This window comes from Pristiophorus japonicus, chromosome 1 (genome assembly GCF_044704955.1).
Source record: "Pristiophorus japonicus isolate sPriJap1 chromosome 1, sPriJap1.hap1, whole genome shotgun sequence".
NCBI lineage: Eukaryota > Metazoa > Chordata > Chondrichthyes > Pristiophoridae > Pristiophorus > Pristiophorus japonicus.
The window spans coordinates 161,763,846-161,779,338 of NC_091977.1; the positions used below are offsets into that span (position 1 = coordinate 161,763,846).

At 45.3% G+C, this 15,493-nt stretch overlaps 1 pseudogene; it reads left to right on the forward strand.

The window, feature by feature from the left end:
* Window positions 1-238: 238 nt before the first annotated feature.
* Window positions 239-439, forward strand: LOC139278889 (U2 spliceosomal RNA; annotated as a pseudogene).
* The last annotated feature ends 15,054 nt before the right edge of the window (window positions 440-15,493 follow it).

Here is a 15,493-nt window from a genome sequence, read left to right on the forward strand (position 1 = left end):
AGGGAGTGACTGCTATTATGCATGGAGTACTGAATCATTGTAATGTGTAAGCTATTGTTAGGCATGGAGTATAGAATGTAATGCAACTTTTATAATGCGGAAAAAAGGAAGGTAACTCTCTGTACAAGACTTCAGAAAGCAACACCTTGTGAAGAGGTGAATAAATATTCTGAGCATTTAAAAAAAAAATTCTATGTTTGGAATTTGAATGGATGTTTCCCTCAGTAACAGAAAGGGGATCGCTTCTCGGCCTTTTGGCTAAGATCATGCGTAACTGACCTGACAGGGGAGTAACCATGACCAGAAAGTGGTTCTCCCTGGATCAGGAAGGTGGTTCTCCTATGCTTTTTGGAAATAGGAGGTGGGTGGGGGGCTTGACCCATCCACCTCCATGGCACGAACCTGGTATTGCAGTACTTCCAGGAATGGTGCTTTGGCTTTAGGCCTTTTGGCTAAGAGCAAAAACATTGGCGCAGAGTGATCCTTGAATGGGCCCAAGGTGACCTTTGGCGTTTATGATCTGACAAGTTGATCTGACAAAGAATTGGAAAGATTGGCAACGAATAAAACATTAAAAAAACAGAAAGGGGATCAGAATTGATGAATTAACTCATTGGGAAGGCAGGAAAGCCACAATGGATGCTCCTTTTCTTTTCTTTTATGCAGGACTGCTGATGTTGCAAGATTACCAAGAGAGGTCCTTTAATATGGAAATGACCTCAAGGTGTCAGTGAATTTGAACTTTGATGGGACAGTGCTGTGTGACTGCTCAAGGAAATGTTCAAACAATTCTATCAAATAATTATGGGGATGAGAGACAGGGGGAAGTGTACAAATCAAGATGGAAAAGGGGGCAAATGAGTGATGTAGCTACAGCATTTAATACTGGGACATCACTGGTAAATAGTGTGGACAACACGCAGTTGCAAGTCCAAGTGAATATCTTAAGGGACCAGTTAAAGAAAATACTGGAGGAGGGTAGTGACATAGGTCCCAAGTTTCCACAAGAAAAAAAACGGGCGCCCCTCCGAGCTGGGCGTCCGTTTTTCGCGCCTAAAACGGCGCCTAAAAAAATCCTCGGTATTCTCCACCTACTTACAGGTCCTCTGGCCCTCGGCGCAGCCAGCACGAGCTGTGGGGGGAGCTCTGCACATGCGCGCTACAGTCGACATGCAAGTGCAGTAGCTCCAGGCGCCGAACTGTGTGGGAGGGGCCCGAAGCACACAGCCTGTAGCCCTGGCTGAATGGCCTCACTGGGGCTGCGTGAATAAAGCTCCTCCCATGGCCAGCTCCTGCTCCCCGCCCCCGACAAGACACGACACCCGCTCCCCCCTCCCCCCCCGGCCGACCAGACCCGACCCGACACCTGCTCCCCCTGCCGACCAGACCCGACCCGACACCCGCTCCCCCCCCCACCCGCTGACCCGACACTCGCTCCCCACCCCCCCGCCCCGACCCGAGACCCGCTCCACCCCCCCCCCCTCCGACTGACCCGACCCGACCCGCGCTCCTGTTCCCCGACCCGACCCGCCCCCCCCCCCCGGGACCCGACTCCCGACTCCCGGACTGGATCCGATCTGACCTGACCTCTCCCTTCCCCACCCCCCCCTCTCTCCACCCCCCCCCCCCGCTCTCTCTCTCTCCCTCCCTCCCCTCTCCCTCCCTTCCCTCTCTCTCTCTCTCTCCCTCTCCCTCCCTCCCCTCTCTCTCTCTCTCCCTCCCTCCCTCCCCCTCTCTCTCTCTCTCTCTCCTTCCCTCCCCCTCTCTCTCTCTCCCTCCCTCCCTCCCCTCTCTCTCTCTCTCCCTCCCACCCCCTCTCTCTCTCTCTCTCTCTCTCCCTCCCTCCCCCTCTCTCTCTCTCTCTCCCCCTCCCTCTCCCCCTCTCTCTCCCTCCCTCCCCTCTCTCTCTCTCCCTCCCTCCCCCCCCTCTCTCTCTCTCCGTCCCTCTCTCTCTCTTTCACTCTCCCCCTCCCGCTCAGCGACACGAACGGCTTTCTCCCCCCCCCTCCCGCTCAGCGGCACGAACAACTGCAGCATTCTCCCTGGCTGAAGCACTTTCACACAGGTAGGAAGATGGTTTATTTAATCTTTTCTTGACTTATAAATGTTTATTCAGATTGGATTTATTTGTATAATATTTGTAGAAGTATAAATAAGGATTTATTGTAGAATTTAATGAGTTCCCTTCCCCCCGCCCTCCCCCCCCCCACCTCGTTCTGGATGCCTAATTTGTAACCTGCGCCTGATTTTTTAATGTGTAGAACAGGTTTTTTCAGTTCTACAAAAATCTTCACTGGCTCCATTCTAACTTAGTTTGGAGTACATTTTCACTGTGGAAACTTTCAAATCAGGCGTCAGTGGCCGGACACGCCCCCTTTTGAAGAAAAAATTCTGTTCTAAACTAGAACTGTTCTACCTGACTAGAACTGCAGAAAACAAAATGTGGAGAATTGCAATTTCTAAAATAGTCCGTTCTCCACCAGTTGCTCCTAAAAATCAGGCGCGAATCATGTGGAAACTTGGGCCCATAGAGGGTAACAAAATACGGGAGGATCAGGCAATGACAATCCATTTGAAAGAGATGGTAGCTGAGGTGGAAACACACGCTCAGACCATCAATGCTTTTTATCAAGGAGGGTAGAAACGCGTTAGATCAAGCTGCTCGGAATGACCTATGTGTCATGTATGGAGCTTGGTTGTAAATGAAGGACACAGTAATTTAGAGGATTTAAAACAAGGCCACGTACCTTTGTGGGTCAGTAATGAGCATCTAAAGGCATTAAGTGTCTAACAACCTCCTGAATTCGTGCCAGCTATGGTCAGCCTCTGAAGCTTATCCAGTCCCGGTCAACTGTGGTCAAAGTAAACAATCCATAATGGGGATAGTACTTCGAATACAGGCATTGGATCAGTCAATCCATATCGGTATACCAGCTGGAAAACATTGGGATAATTTGGAACGGGGTACATGTGAGGCATTATAAAACCCCGCAGTGTGTGGTAAAATTGGAAGACTCAATAACCGGTGCTAGTCTGGAGGGATGCCAGCGAGGAGGTACACACATGATATTGTGCTCCATCATCTGAACCCTTTGAACCGGCCGGTATATGGGTTCAAGTACGAGGATGGGCAGCCATGTATCATGGATGTGACGACTCATAACCATGTCCTGCCACAGGTTGCGTACAAGGGAAACGTGACATACTGTGTCACCACCAGCGAAAGTCAGTATAAGAACATAAGAACATAAGAAATAGCAATAGGAGCAGGTCATAAGGCCTCTCGAGCCTGCTCCGCCAATAAATAAGATCATGGCTGATCTGATCATGGACTCAGCTCCACTTCCCCGCCCACTCCCCATAACCCCTTATCCCCTTATCATTTAAGAAACTGTCTATTTCTGTCTTAAATTTATTCAATATCCCAGCCTCCACAGATCTCTCAGGCAGCGAATTCCACAGATTCACAACCCTCTGAGAGAAGAAATTTCTCCTCATCTCAGTTCTAAATGGGCGGCCCCTTATTCTATGATCATGCCCTCTAGTTCTAGTCTCCCCCATCAGTGGAAATATCCTCTTCTGCATCCACCTTGTCAAGCCCCCTCATAATCTTATACGTTTCTATAAGATCGCCTCACATTCTTCTGAATTCCAATGAGGGGATTGACTTATCCTCATAAGTCAATCCCCTCATCCCCAGGATCAACCGAGTGAACCTTCTCTGAACTGTCTCCACAGCAAGTATACCTTTTCTTAAATATGGAAACCAAAACTGCACGCAGTATTCCAGGTGTGGCCTCACCAATATCCTGTAGAACTGTAACAAGACTTGCCTGCCTTTATACTCCATCCCCTTTGCAATAAAGACAAAGATACCATTGGCCTTCCTGATCACTTGCTGTACCTGCATAGTATCCTTTTGTGTTTCATGCACAAGTACCCCCAGGTCCCGCTGTACTGCGGTACTTTGCAATCTTTCTCCATTTAAATAATAATAACTTGCTCTTCAATTGTGGTTTCCTGACTTGAATCAATGCCATAGCATCCCACATCCATGTTGTGTCATTTGGGATCCCATCAGTGGAAGGGAGTGGGTTGACTGACCACTTGCGAAACTGTAAGGGCTTGGCTTTGTTTATAATCTTTCTCCATTTAAATAATAACTTGCTCTTTGATTTTTTTCTGCCAAAGTGCATGACCTCACACTTTCCAACATTATACTCTATCTGCCAAATTCTTGCCCACTCACTTAGCCTGTCTATGTCCTTTTGCAGCCTCTTTATGTCCTCCTCACACATTGCCCTTCCTCCCATCTTTGTATCGTCAGCAAACTTGGCTACATTACACTCAGTCCCCTCTTCCAAGTCATGAATATAGATTGTAAATAGTTGGGGCCCAGCACTGATCCCTGTGGCACCTCCCTAGTTACTGGTTGTCAACCAGAGATTGAACCATTTATCCCAGCACTCTGTTTTCTGTTTGTCAGCCAATCTTCTATCCATGCTAATATATTACCCCCAACACCTGAACTTTTATCTTGTTCAGTAACCTTTTATATGGCACCTTGTCAAATGCCTTCTGGAAGTCCAAATACACCACATCCTCTGGTTCCCCTTTATCCACCCTGTTCATTACATCTTCAAAGAATTCCAGCACATTAGTCAAACATGACTTCCCCTTCATAAATCCATGCTGACTTTGCCTGACTAAACTTTGCTTTTCCAATTGTCCTGTTACTGCTTCTTTAATAATGGACTCCAACAATTTTCCAAGCACAGATATTAGGCTAACTGGTCTATAGTTTCCTGCTTTTTGTCTGCCTCCTTTTTTAAATGGGGGCATTACATTTGCAGTTTTCCAATCTGTTTGGACCTCCCCAGAATCCAGGGAATTTTGGTAAATTACAACCAATACATCCACAATCCCTGCCTCGACTTCTCTTCAGACCCTAGGATGCAAGCCATCAGGTCCAGAGGATTTATCTGCCTTTAGTCCCATTATCTTACTGAGCACCGCCTCCTTAGTGATTGTGATTGTGTTAAGTTCCTCCCCCCCATAGCCCCTTGACTATCCACTGTTGGAATATTGTTGGTGTCCTCTACTGTAAAAACTGATACAAAATACTTGTTCAGAGTTTCTGCCATTAGAGCTTCTGTCATCTCCATGTTCTCCATTACTAATTCCCCGGTCTCGTCCTCTAAGGGACCAACATTTACTTTAGCCACTCTTTTTTCTTTTTATATAGAATACACCAGGATACTTGGTGCCCAGTGAGGGATTCTACCTTTTGTTTTAAACCCCAGGTAGAGACACAAGTAGCACAAGAAAGGATAATTTCTATTTCAGACCACAAACATATAAAGTATCACAGTCAACGGTACTTTACCGAACCTCCAGGAATACATATCGCGTTTTGGATATGATATCCTGCCGTTACCTGAACACTTGACTGAACTATTAAAGAACATCGAGCTGTCCCACAAACATTATTACATGTTACACCAGAAGAATGATATAGTAAGGGGAGAAATCAAGGAAATGATCGCCCTCCACGAGGGGATCTGGGACTCAAGATTGAAATCCCCCGTGAGTAATGAGTAATTGTACAGTTGATAATGTTGTATCTACTTGTCCTGTCCTGTAAATTAAAGAAAAGGACAAGGGAAGGGAGTCTGGAAGGGTTATTAAAGTTACTCAAAGTTACCGAAGAGTTTGTAAAAAGGTACAAACCAAAGTCAGATTAAGGCCAAACATGGTTTGGTTGTAAGAAACACTGTTGTATTGTAAAAACAATGGGGCAGAAATCCCAGCCTCCTGGGCCTCTACGAAGTTTCTACGGACCCGGGAAGGCATCAGAAAAGCCGATTTTCAGCGCGCATTGTGCATGTGCTGAAAACTGGCTTTTCCGATCTGTCAAGCTGGAGCTGGAGCTTGACCGATGCTCCGTATCTCCACATCCAGGACATTCACAAGGCAAGATTGCAGTATTTACCTATATCTTACCCAGTGGATGTCCTGAAAACTCTTGCGGCTGATAAAATCAGGCGCATAGCCTACCTTTACAGGCATAAGAGTTTTAAAACATACAAAAACACAGTAAAGTAAAATTTAACACACATTTTATTGTTAAAATCCTTCCCCACTATGGTAAGTTTATTTAAAACCATAATTAAAAAAACTTTTATAAAAATTGGATAAATTTTATTTTTTATATAAGACATTAATAACTTTAATTTAAATTAATCTTAAATATGTAGTGTATATTTTCTATTTTTTATTAGTGTTTTGGTGATTGGGGGCTGATTCTCAATCATAATAATGGGAACTCCAACATACGGAGTTCCCATTATTATGAATGAGAAAATACTGTACCTTGATTGGCTGCCCAGAGCCATGTGGTTCCAGCTGCAGCTTACGGACGTCTCAACGTGCAGGCACTGCGACACGCAGGGAGTGAAGACCTCAGGACCGGGATCTCGAGTGGGCGCAGCAGGAACAGGTAAGTGCACATTTTTTTTCCCTTTTTCAGTCATTTGCCCACGGGAAGACCTCGACTAGGATTTCTAGGCCATTGAGTTTTTGTGTGTAAAAAGAAATGTAATGGGGAGATTTGATTGAAGGTTGAAATCACCCAAAATGCTCATGGAAAAGAAAACACCACCCAGAGTAACGTCGCTGAGTTTATTATAAGAGACATTAAAAGGAGGGAGTGTAAGGGCACAGCTATTTTTCTTGGAACAAGGCACAGGAAGAGGCCATGGACAAACTGTTTTAAAGTTAAAAACTTTTTGGACTACCTGGGAGGGAAAACGGCACCAGCCTGAGGCAAGTGGTGACTCATAGAAACATAGAAACATAGAAAATAGGTGCAAGAGTAGACCAGTCGGCCCTTCGAGCCTGCACCGCCATTCAATGAGTTCATGGCTGAACATGCAACTTCAGTACCCCATTCCTGCTTTCTCACCATACCCCTTGATCCCCCGAGTAGTAAGGACTACATCTAACTCCTTTTTAAATATATTTAGTGAATTGGCCTCAACAACTTTCTGTGGTAGAGAATTCCACAGGTTCACCACTCTCTGGGTGAAGAAGTTTCTCCTCATCTCGGTCCTAAATGGCTTACCCCTTATCCTTAGACTGTGACCCCTGGTTCTGGACTTCCCTAACATTGGGAACATTCTTCCTGCATCTAACCTGTCTAAACCCGTCAGAATTTTAAACGTTTCTATGAGGTCCCCTCTCATTCTTCTGAACTCCAGTGAATACAAGCCCAGTTGATCTAGTCTTTCTTGATATGTCAGTCCCGCCATCCCGGGAATCAATCTGGTGAACCTTCGCTGCACTCCCTCATCACCCATTAGAAGCAATCTCTGTAGTCAAGGACGAAACTTGGTTATGCATACAGGCAAAGACATTGATACTATCTATCAGAAGAGCCCCAGAGTTGATTGGCTGCAGGGGGTAAAACAGTTCATCCCAAAGACTATAAGTCTGTAAGAAACCAGGACTACAAAGGACCCTACGGAATGCACATTTTTGCATAACAGAGCATTAAGGATAAGGAGTTATCTTTTGCACTGTCGACTCCATATGCAAATTAGTGGCCATTCAAACTCATCACCACAGCCAGTTAAACAAATCACCATATCGATCCAGATTCATTAATCGGACCCCGGCCTAGCGGGAAACTTATTCTTACTATGGATATAAATATACAATCACAGAAACATAGAAATGCAAGAGGAGGAAGGAACAAAAGCAGGAGGAAGAAGAAACGAAGGGCAAGCAGAGCGACAGAAGGACATGAAAGGAACAGCACTGCAGAGAACGGATAGAAGAAGAACCAACCGGTCACGGAACCAATGACCACGAACCTATAATAGCTACAGCCAGGAATGGTGATTGTACGTCTTAAGTCAATTTCTCTCAGAAGTCTAGTCATGTAGTTTTAGTCGTTTTTTGTTGCATTATAAAACGGACACTAGGTTAAGTGTAAATTTTGTGCCACGTGTTGTCCTTTCCCACTATAAGTTCCAAGGTCTAAGAATCAGAGTAGAGTAAAAAACAAACACCCTACAAAGTGCAACTTTGGGCCACGTGCTTATAAGGTAAAAGTGAGGACTATGATTCCAAGATGTGTTTGTCTAACTGAATAGAAAAGGGTTTAATCTATCTTTCTTGTGTTTAATAACATAATATAATTGTTACGATTTGGGTTTTCCTACAACACTCTTAACTCATATTACCATCACCCAAAACAATCATGGGTTTTACTATCAAATAGCTGTTGCTCTCTGCTTCACAACATTTTTTTTAGTGGAAACATTTTTTTGGTGAGGAGCAAACAGGTTAAACAGTTTTGAGCCAATTTGTGTCCCTGGTTATAAATGAGGCAAAAATTTGTTTGAGATTCATTCCAGTAAAATATTCTGCTGAAGGTAGGCATGAGGTCCATGTTGGTACATTTTAAACGGTCTTCTGGGTGGTACACGAGTGATGATGTCAGAATTTAAAAAAAAATATGGACGGGCAGTTCAGCTAATTCTCGGCGTTAACTGTATACTGAAAGTTACGCCGGTGATAATTGGGCATTAGTTTCCATTTATAATCAAATATGTGCGTTAAACTCAATCTCAGCGGTTAAATGGGTGGTAACTGGACGGTAGCTGGACAAACTCGATGGAAAGTCTAGCCCAAAGTTTCTATACATCTGTTTTATCAGCACTTGAGAATTTGTACTTTGAAGCTAAACAACGATATTTAGGGCAGAATAGCAGGCAGTTCAGTGAAATCTCTTGTGTGTCTTCAAGAGGAATCAAATGAGACATCCTTTATATGTACAAGGCAGCCTGGGCTTGTGAGAATAATTGGTTGAAGATTTGTGCATAGAGGAGACAAAAACTGCTCTATTGAAGTAGACAATATTTGAAGCAATGTATTTTATGACTGATAATCTAACACTATTGCATAAAATTCTTGTTATACCAGATATTTATCAAATCAATTGGGAAGATACGTATTTTGAGGGAGTAGCAGTGTGTATGAGATATTTCATGCATTGCTACAAAGTTGACATTGAATTGGCCTGTATTGGGAAACTGAGACTAGAAATGCATTGGTAATTTTATATTTTGCTGGCAATGAGTTAGTGGCATGCATCCCATTTATTTATGACAGTGGATGGGACTGGATCAACTTGATTCAGACAAATAAATACATTGGATGAAAGCTCTATTCCAGCTGTATCTATCACGACAGCTGTTGGACTTCTAAACATCTGCTGTACATAAATAAAGAAGCAACCATTTCCAAATGTACATACACGTACTGGAGTTGTATTTCAGCATGAATTGCTTTACTATTTTCCTACTTCTATATATTTCTGCTTCTGTGTCCATAATTTTGGGGGTTATTTGGCCTTGGACTTAAAATGTTTCTGGGGTGTATCGTTTTTGGATAAACCAGATGATTGTCACAAAAACCAATACATAAAATATACAAATCTCCATGAGCGATGAGAAATGACCATTGGGTGGTTAATACTTATCCCTCTAGTATCTCAACTTTCCCTTCTTAGCATTTAACTGCATTTTAACTGTCCCTGACATTTTCAGCTCCACACCCATACATGCCAGATTATTCTAAACATTTATCATTCTTTGATGAAATAAGTTTTTTTTTACTGATTTTGGGCTCAATCTTCCCCAATGCCATTTTTTGGATATTTGAAGAGGTACGCCCATTTTTGGGGGGCCCGACTACTCCAAAAAAGAAACGTTAAAGTTTCTCCATTCTATTTTTTGAAATTGCTGCCGCGCAGCCTGTACTTTAGCTTTGGGGGGGTGGAGCCTAAGGTCTGCGCCGAAAAAAGGATGCCTCCCCCTTCTGCGCAAGCCCAGTACACCTCCTGGTCTGCATTCAGCCATTTTGAAACAGCCAGTTGTATTTGAGAACTTTTCTTCCGAGTGGAGAAAATAGGAGCTGTAATACGCAGCGCTGCTCAAGGACCAAGAATTTCTCACAGGACGAAGTGGAGGCCCTGGTTACTGTAATTGAGGCCAGATGGCATGAGCTGGACACCAGCAGAGGTCAAATAAATGTTTCATAGAAATATAGAAACATAGAAAATAGGTGCAGGAGTGGGCCATTCGGTCCTTCGAGCCTGCACGACTATTCAATATCATGGCTGATCATTCCCTCAGTATCCCTTTCCTGCTTTCTCTCCATAACCCTTGATCCCTTTAGCCATAAGGGCCATATCTAACTCCCTCTTGAAGATATCCAATGAACTGGCATCAACAAATCTCTGCGGTAGGGAATTCCACAGGTTAACAGTGAAGAAGTTTCCCCTCGTCTCAGTCCTAAATGGCCTACCCCTTATCCTAAGACTGTGTCCCCTGGTTCTGGACTTCCCCATCATCGGAAACATTCTTCCCGCATCTAACCTGTCCAGTCCCGTCAGAATCTTGTAAGTTTCTATGAGATCCCCTCTCATCCTTCTAAACTCCACTGTATAAAGGCACAGTTGATCCAGTCTCTCCTCATATGTCAGTCCCGCCATCCCGGGAATCAGTCTGGTGAACCTTCGCTGTACTCCCTCAATAGCAAGAATGTCCTTCCTCAGATTAGGAGACCAAAACTGAACACAATATTCCAGCTGAGGCTTCACCAAGGCTCTGTACAACTGCAGTAAGACCGCCCTGCTTCTATACTCAAATCCCCTAGCTATGAAGGCCAACATACCATTTGCCTTCTTTACCGTCTGCTGTACTTGTATGCCAACTTTCAATGACTGATGAACCATGACTCCCAGGTCTCGTTGCACCTCCCCCTTTTCTAATCTGCTGCCATTCAGATAATATTCTGCCTTTGTGTTTTTGCCCCCAAAGTGGATAACCTCACATTTATCCACATTATACTGCATCTGCTATGCATTTGCCCACTCACCTTTCAACAAAAGAAATGAAGAAACGCTGGAACCAACTTTCAGAAGATTACTGTGCAATGGTGACCACCCCGAGGTCCGGAGGCCAGTGCAAAACGAAGCGGCAGGACCTTGGTCAAGCAGTTGGCGTAAGTAATATTTTCATTTATTCACTGGAATTGCAATTGTAAATGTGACCATCTGTATGTCCCAACCAGCAGAAAGACACTCTCTCTAAAAAGTTATATTTTCATCTTTGCAGGGGAAGGTGGCACACAACAAAAGAGAGAGAACTCTAACATGAGGAGATCTGGCAAATCTGCACCCACTGACACCCATGGAATAGAGGGTCACTGCTTTGATGGGTCTTGCTGGAGAAAAGCAACCACCACTGCACAAGCTGGGCCCACACTCGAGGGAGAGGGTAAGTCCTGCAAATTCTACAGTCTGGCTTTGCTAAACGTTAAGTACTGCACAGGCTAGCTATGCTTCGGTTCATGGGGATGTTTCCATCAGCTACGCTTCGGTTGATGCAGTGTGCTATCATTCATCGTGGTCCTTCAAATGAGCCTGCTGCCTGTGCTGTGTGAGCCTACTCATACCACCCACCCTGCCCCCTCCTCTGCTGCTAACTATTTGTCTGTTCTGTTATATTTTGCAGAACTTGAAGCCAGCCCTGACGAGGCTGAAGCCGATGCAGAAGAAGATTCAGATGTGGACGAGCCTGAAGAGGATAACGTCTTCCAATCCCACCTTCCAGACCAAGAGCATGGGGGTGAGGGGTAGGGGGAGGGAGAGTGGAGGATGAAACCGCCACTCTTGTACTCACTCTAGAGGAGGTGCAGGTGCCGTCCATTGAGCTGCCAGCCCCTTTTCTGACTGGAACGAGTGTTGGGACATTTCCTGGTTTCACACTGCCCGAGGCTGCGGGTACCAGTGGGGTTCAGCCAGCCTCAACCAGGGCCCCACCGTCCGATGCTGCATTCCCAGTGCGGTGCAGCGAGCCATACCCAGGGTGAGGAGATGAAGGAGAGCTCAACAACGCTCTCCTGAAATGCAGGGTGTAACAAATGTGGTTCAGATGATGGCAATGAGTGGGGAGAGCATTAACCTTACACGATTACTCCTGAACACCATCAGTGGGGTGGGTGATGAGGTATCGGGATTGTCGGGAGAAGTAACAACACTCTTGCGAAAAATGGGTACACTGTCCGGGCACATTCGGGATGGAATGTCGCCAGTAGTTGAGACACATGAGGGAGGGAATGTCGGAGTTAGCTGCTGCAATAAGGGAACGCGCCCAGACCCCGCGGCTATTGACGGAATCAACTGCCACCCCCACTCCAATCCCCACACCAGCCTCTGAAGAGGCCCAAGCCGGGCCTTCCACATTACTGCCTGCCCACGCCCCCCCATCAAGAAGTGCGCATTATCTGAGATGCTTGAAAGAATAAGCTTGGTACCAACCTGAGAAATGCTGTGCCACCGCCAGCGGGTAGGGGTGGAGTCACCAAGACTAAGCACAGCGGGTGGTCTTAGAATAAGATGGAGGAGAGATGGGTGCAGCCTTTCTTTGCTGTTGTTGTTGTTGTTGCTGTTATTATTAATATTGTTGTTACTGTTGTAACTGTTCTCAAATTAGAAGTTTTTTGTAAGTGATGTAAGTTTACATGTTTAAACGTTTGTAAGTGATCTTAACTGAATAGTTTAAAGTTAGATACAAGAATATTTTTATTAAAGTTAAGTACAAACAAGTGTTAAACCTTTAAATTAAATATATTTTAAATTATAACTGAATTATTTCCATTATTTGTTCCATTATTAATTCAACTTTTTGAACTAAAGAAGAATCATTTGCATTATTTCTTCCATCATTAACATAACACAACATTACGGAACAGGTCCAAACAGTAAACATGATTCATTTTGAGTAGTTGCCGCTGAGCGTTCAGACAGCAAAGCATTCACGGATGAGCTGCTGGCACAAGGCTCGAGCAATCATTAAAGTGGCACGACGGCCTGCTCATCCCCGCCGTCGAGCTCCAGGTTCAGGTAGTTGCATGGCTTCCTCATCCTCCTCCTCCTCATCATCAGCCACACTCACAACTTAGCCATCATGAGGCAGCAGCAGCTGGTAGTGGGTCTTCTACTATCAGCTGCTGCTGCCTCATGGTGGCTAAGTTGTGCAGCATGTTGCACACAACAGTGAACTGACCGACAATCTCAGGGTAGTATTGCAAATAGCATCCGGAATGGTCCAGGCATCGGAAACTCTGCTTCAAGATGCCAATGGTACTCTCTATAATGCTGCACATTGCAATGTGCAACATGATGTATTCCCGGTCAGCTTCTGTCCGGGTTATGCATAGGGGCGTCATGAGCCAGGTGGCGAGGCCGTACCCTTTGTCTCCCAGTAGCCAGCTCTGCCCTTCTGGCTGCTGCTGAAACATGGCAGATATAGCGCTCTCGCGTAGCATGAATGCATCATGGGTGCTCCCAGGGTATCTTGCATCACCTGTCATAATGCGATGCATGTCATCACAGATGAGCTGCATGTTCATGGAGTGGAAGCCTTTTCTGTTCCTGTATATCTCGGAATCTCCAAAGGTACTCGCAAGGCAATGTGGGTACAATCAATGCAGCCCTTGAGGAAGCCGGCAATCCTGGAGAAGCCCATAGCCCTGTCACGCATTGCTTAGGCAGTCATGGGGAACTTTATGTAGTCATTCCTCCGGGCATATAGTGCAGCAGTCACCTGCTGAATGCAGATATATGTTGCATGTTGAGAAATGACGCACGCATCCCCAGTTGTGGCCTGGATCGGTTCCGATGCATAAAATGAAAGTGCAGCTGCAACCTTTACTTCAACTGACAAAGCAGTTCTCCTGACACTTCTCGGGTGCAGGTCTGCTTTTATTAACTCACAGATCTCAGCTATAACTTATTTGTGGAAATGCAGCCTTCTCACACAGTCTGTCTCACTCAGGTGCAGGTTTGAAAACCTGTCTTGATGTACCCGATGTGGGTAAGGCCTCCTACCCATAATCCTACATGCTCTGAGATTCCTCAGGTGATGCTGCCTAATCAATCGTCTCCTCCGCAGCACCATCATGCAGAAGGCTTGCACAAGGTATGGCATTGTCAATATTGCCCCCATAATTAAATTATAGCTTTGCAACAACCTCAAAACACCAGGACAAAACACTCACACCTCTTCTTTCCTTTCTCTTTCCAAGGTGCACTCCCTAGTATGGACCACACCCTGCAATAGGCTTGCTTACAACGGGAGGCTAGGCATTCAATGAAGACATTTAGGGCAACAAAGTGTAATGCAATTCTTTAATTTTAGATTTCTTTCTCTGCTCTCCTCACCGAGCTCGAGGGTTGGAGCGTCGGCTGGCAGACTCGCTCCCTCACCCGGACACGGGCTCGGGGCTCGCCTTCCACCCGCCCCCCACCCCCGGGGTTCTTTTGAAGCTGCTGAGATGGACAGTATTCAGGATGAAAACAGGGCTTTTAGAAACTGATTATTTATAACCTAATGGTTCCCATCTCTTATATAAAAAATATAAGTGGCTGGCAGTTCAGTTTGGCTTCCACCGCGCCAACCCCCCCCACTCTTTTGAAGCTGAGCCCCTGTGTCCGGACAAGGGAGCGACTCTGAAGGCTGACGCTCCGACCCTTATGCTCGGTGAGGAGACGTTCGGTGATGGGGTGGTACTTTGAAAAAAATCAAAAATTCAAGAATTGCATTAGACTTCCAATTTCTCTCTTTTGACTTTGAAAAAATTAAGCTGCATGATGCATATTCTTTGCCATCTTGACTTGCTCCAAAACTTCGACTAAAAACAATGGTGTCTTTCTGTGCCGATTTTGTAATGTGCGCTGGTTTTTCTTGTGCCCAGAAAGTGTTTTAGAAGTGGTCACACACATCGTCCTGGGAAAAATGTAAGTTGGCCAAACTTGCTTGAATCTGAAAAACTGGTGCAGACCTATGACGCAAAAAAATCGTAACCTAAAAAAATTGTATCTAAATGAATTACGCTTGCACAGAAACTTTGGGGAAACTTGGAGATTTTTATTTACTCCACCAAAAACGGTGCCCGCCAAAAAATCAGCACAGATAATTGGGAAAAATTGAGCCCATTGGTTTTAAATTTACTTTTCACTGATTAAAATTTATCTCCTTTAGTCCTCTTTTCCTGCCTTCCTTATCCTGGGTTTAGGCATGGTGAATTTTCAGTCCAAATCCTATTTGAATAAAGCACAAAGGGGGCGAAATTGTCCCTTTTTATAGCCCCGTAAGCGCCTCCGGCAGGCGTTAGCGGGGCAGAGGACTTTTCGCCCAGGGGAGGCTACCGCCTCCTGGGACATTACCCGAATGTTTGTGGAGATGCTGCAAGGGCAGTTCCATGCCCCGCGGTTAGCGCCCCGAGCTGCTGTGCAACTGCCGATGAATGCGACCGCTCACCGCCCTGCACTGACCCCTTAACTCCCCACGGGTCGTGAACTGCCTGACATCCATTCGTGGGGTGCTCCTTAAAGGGGAGGGTGCCAGTGCTCCATGCT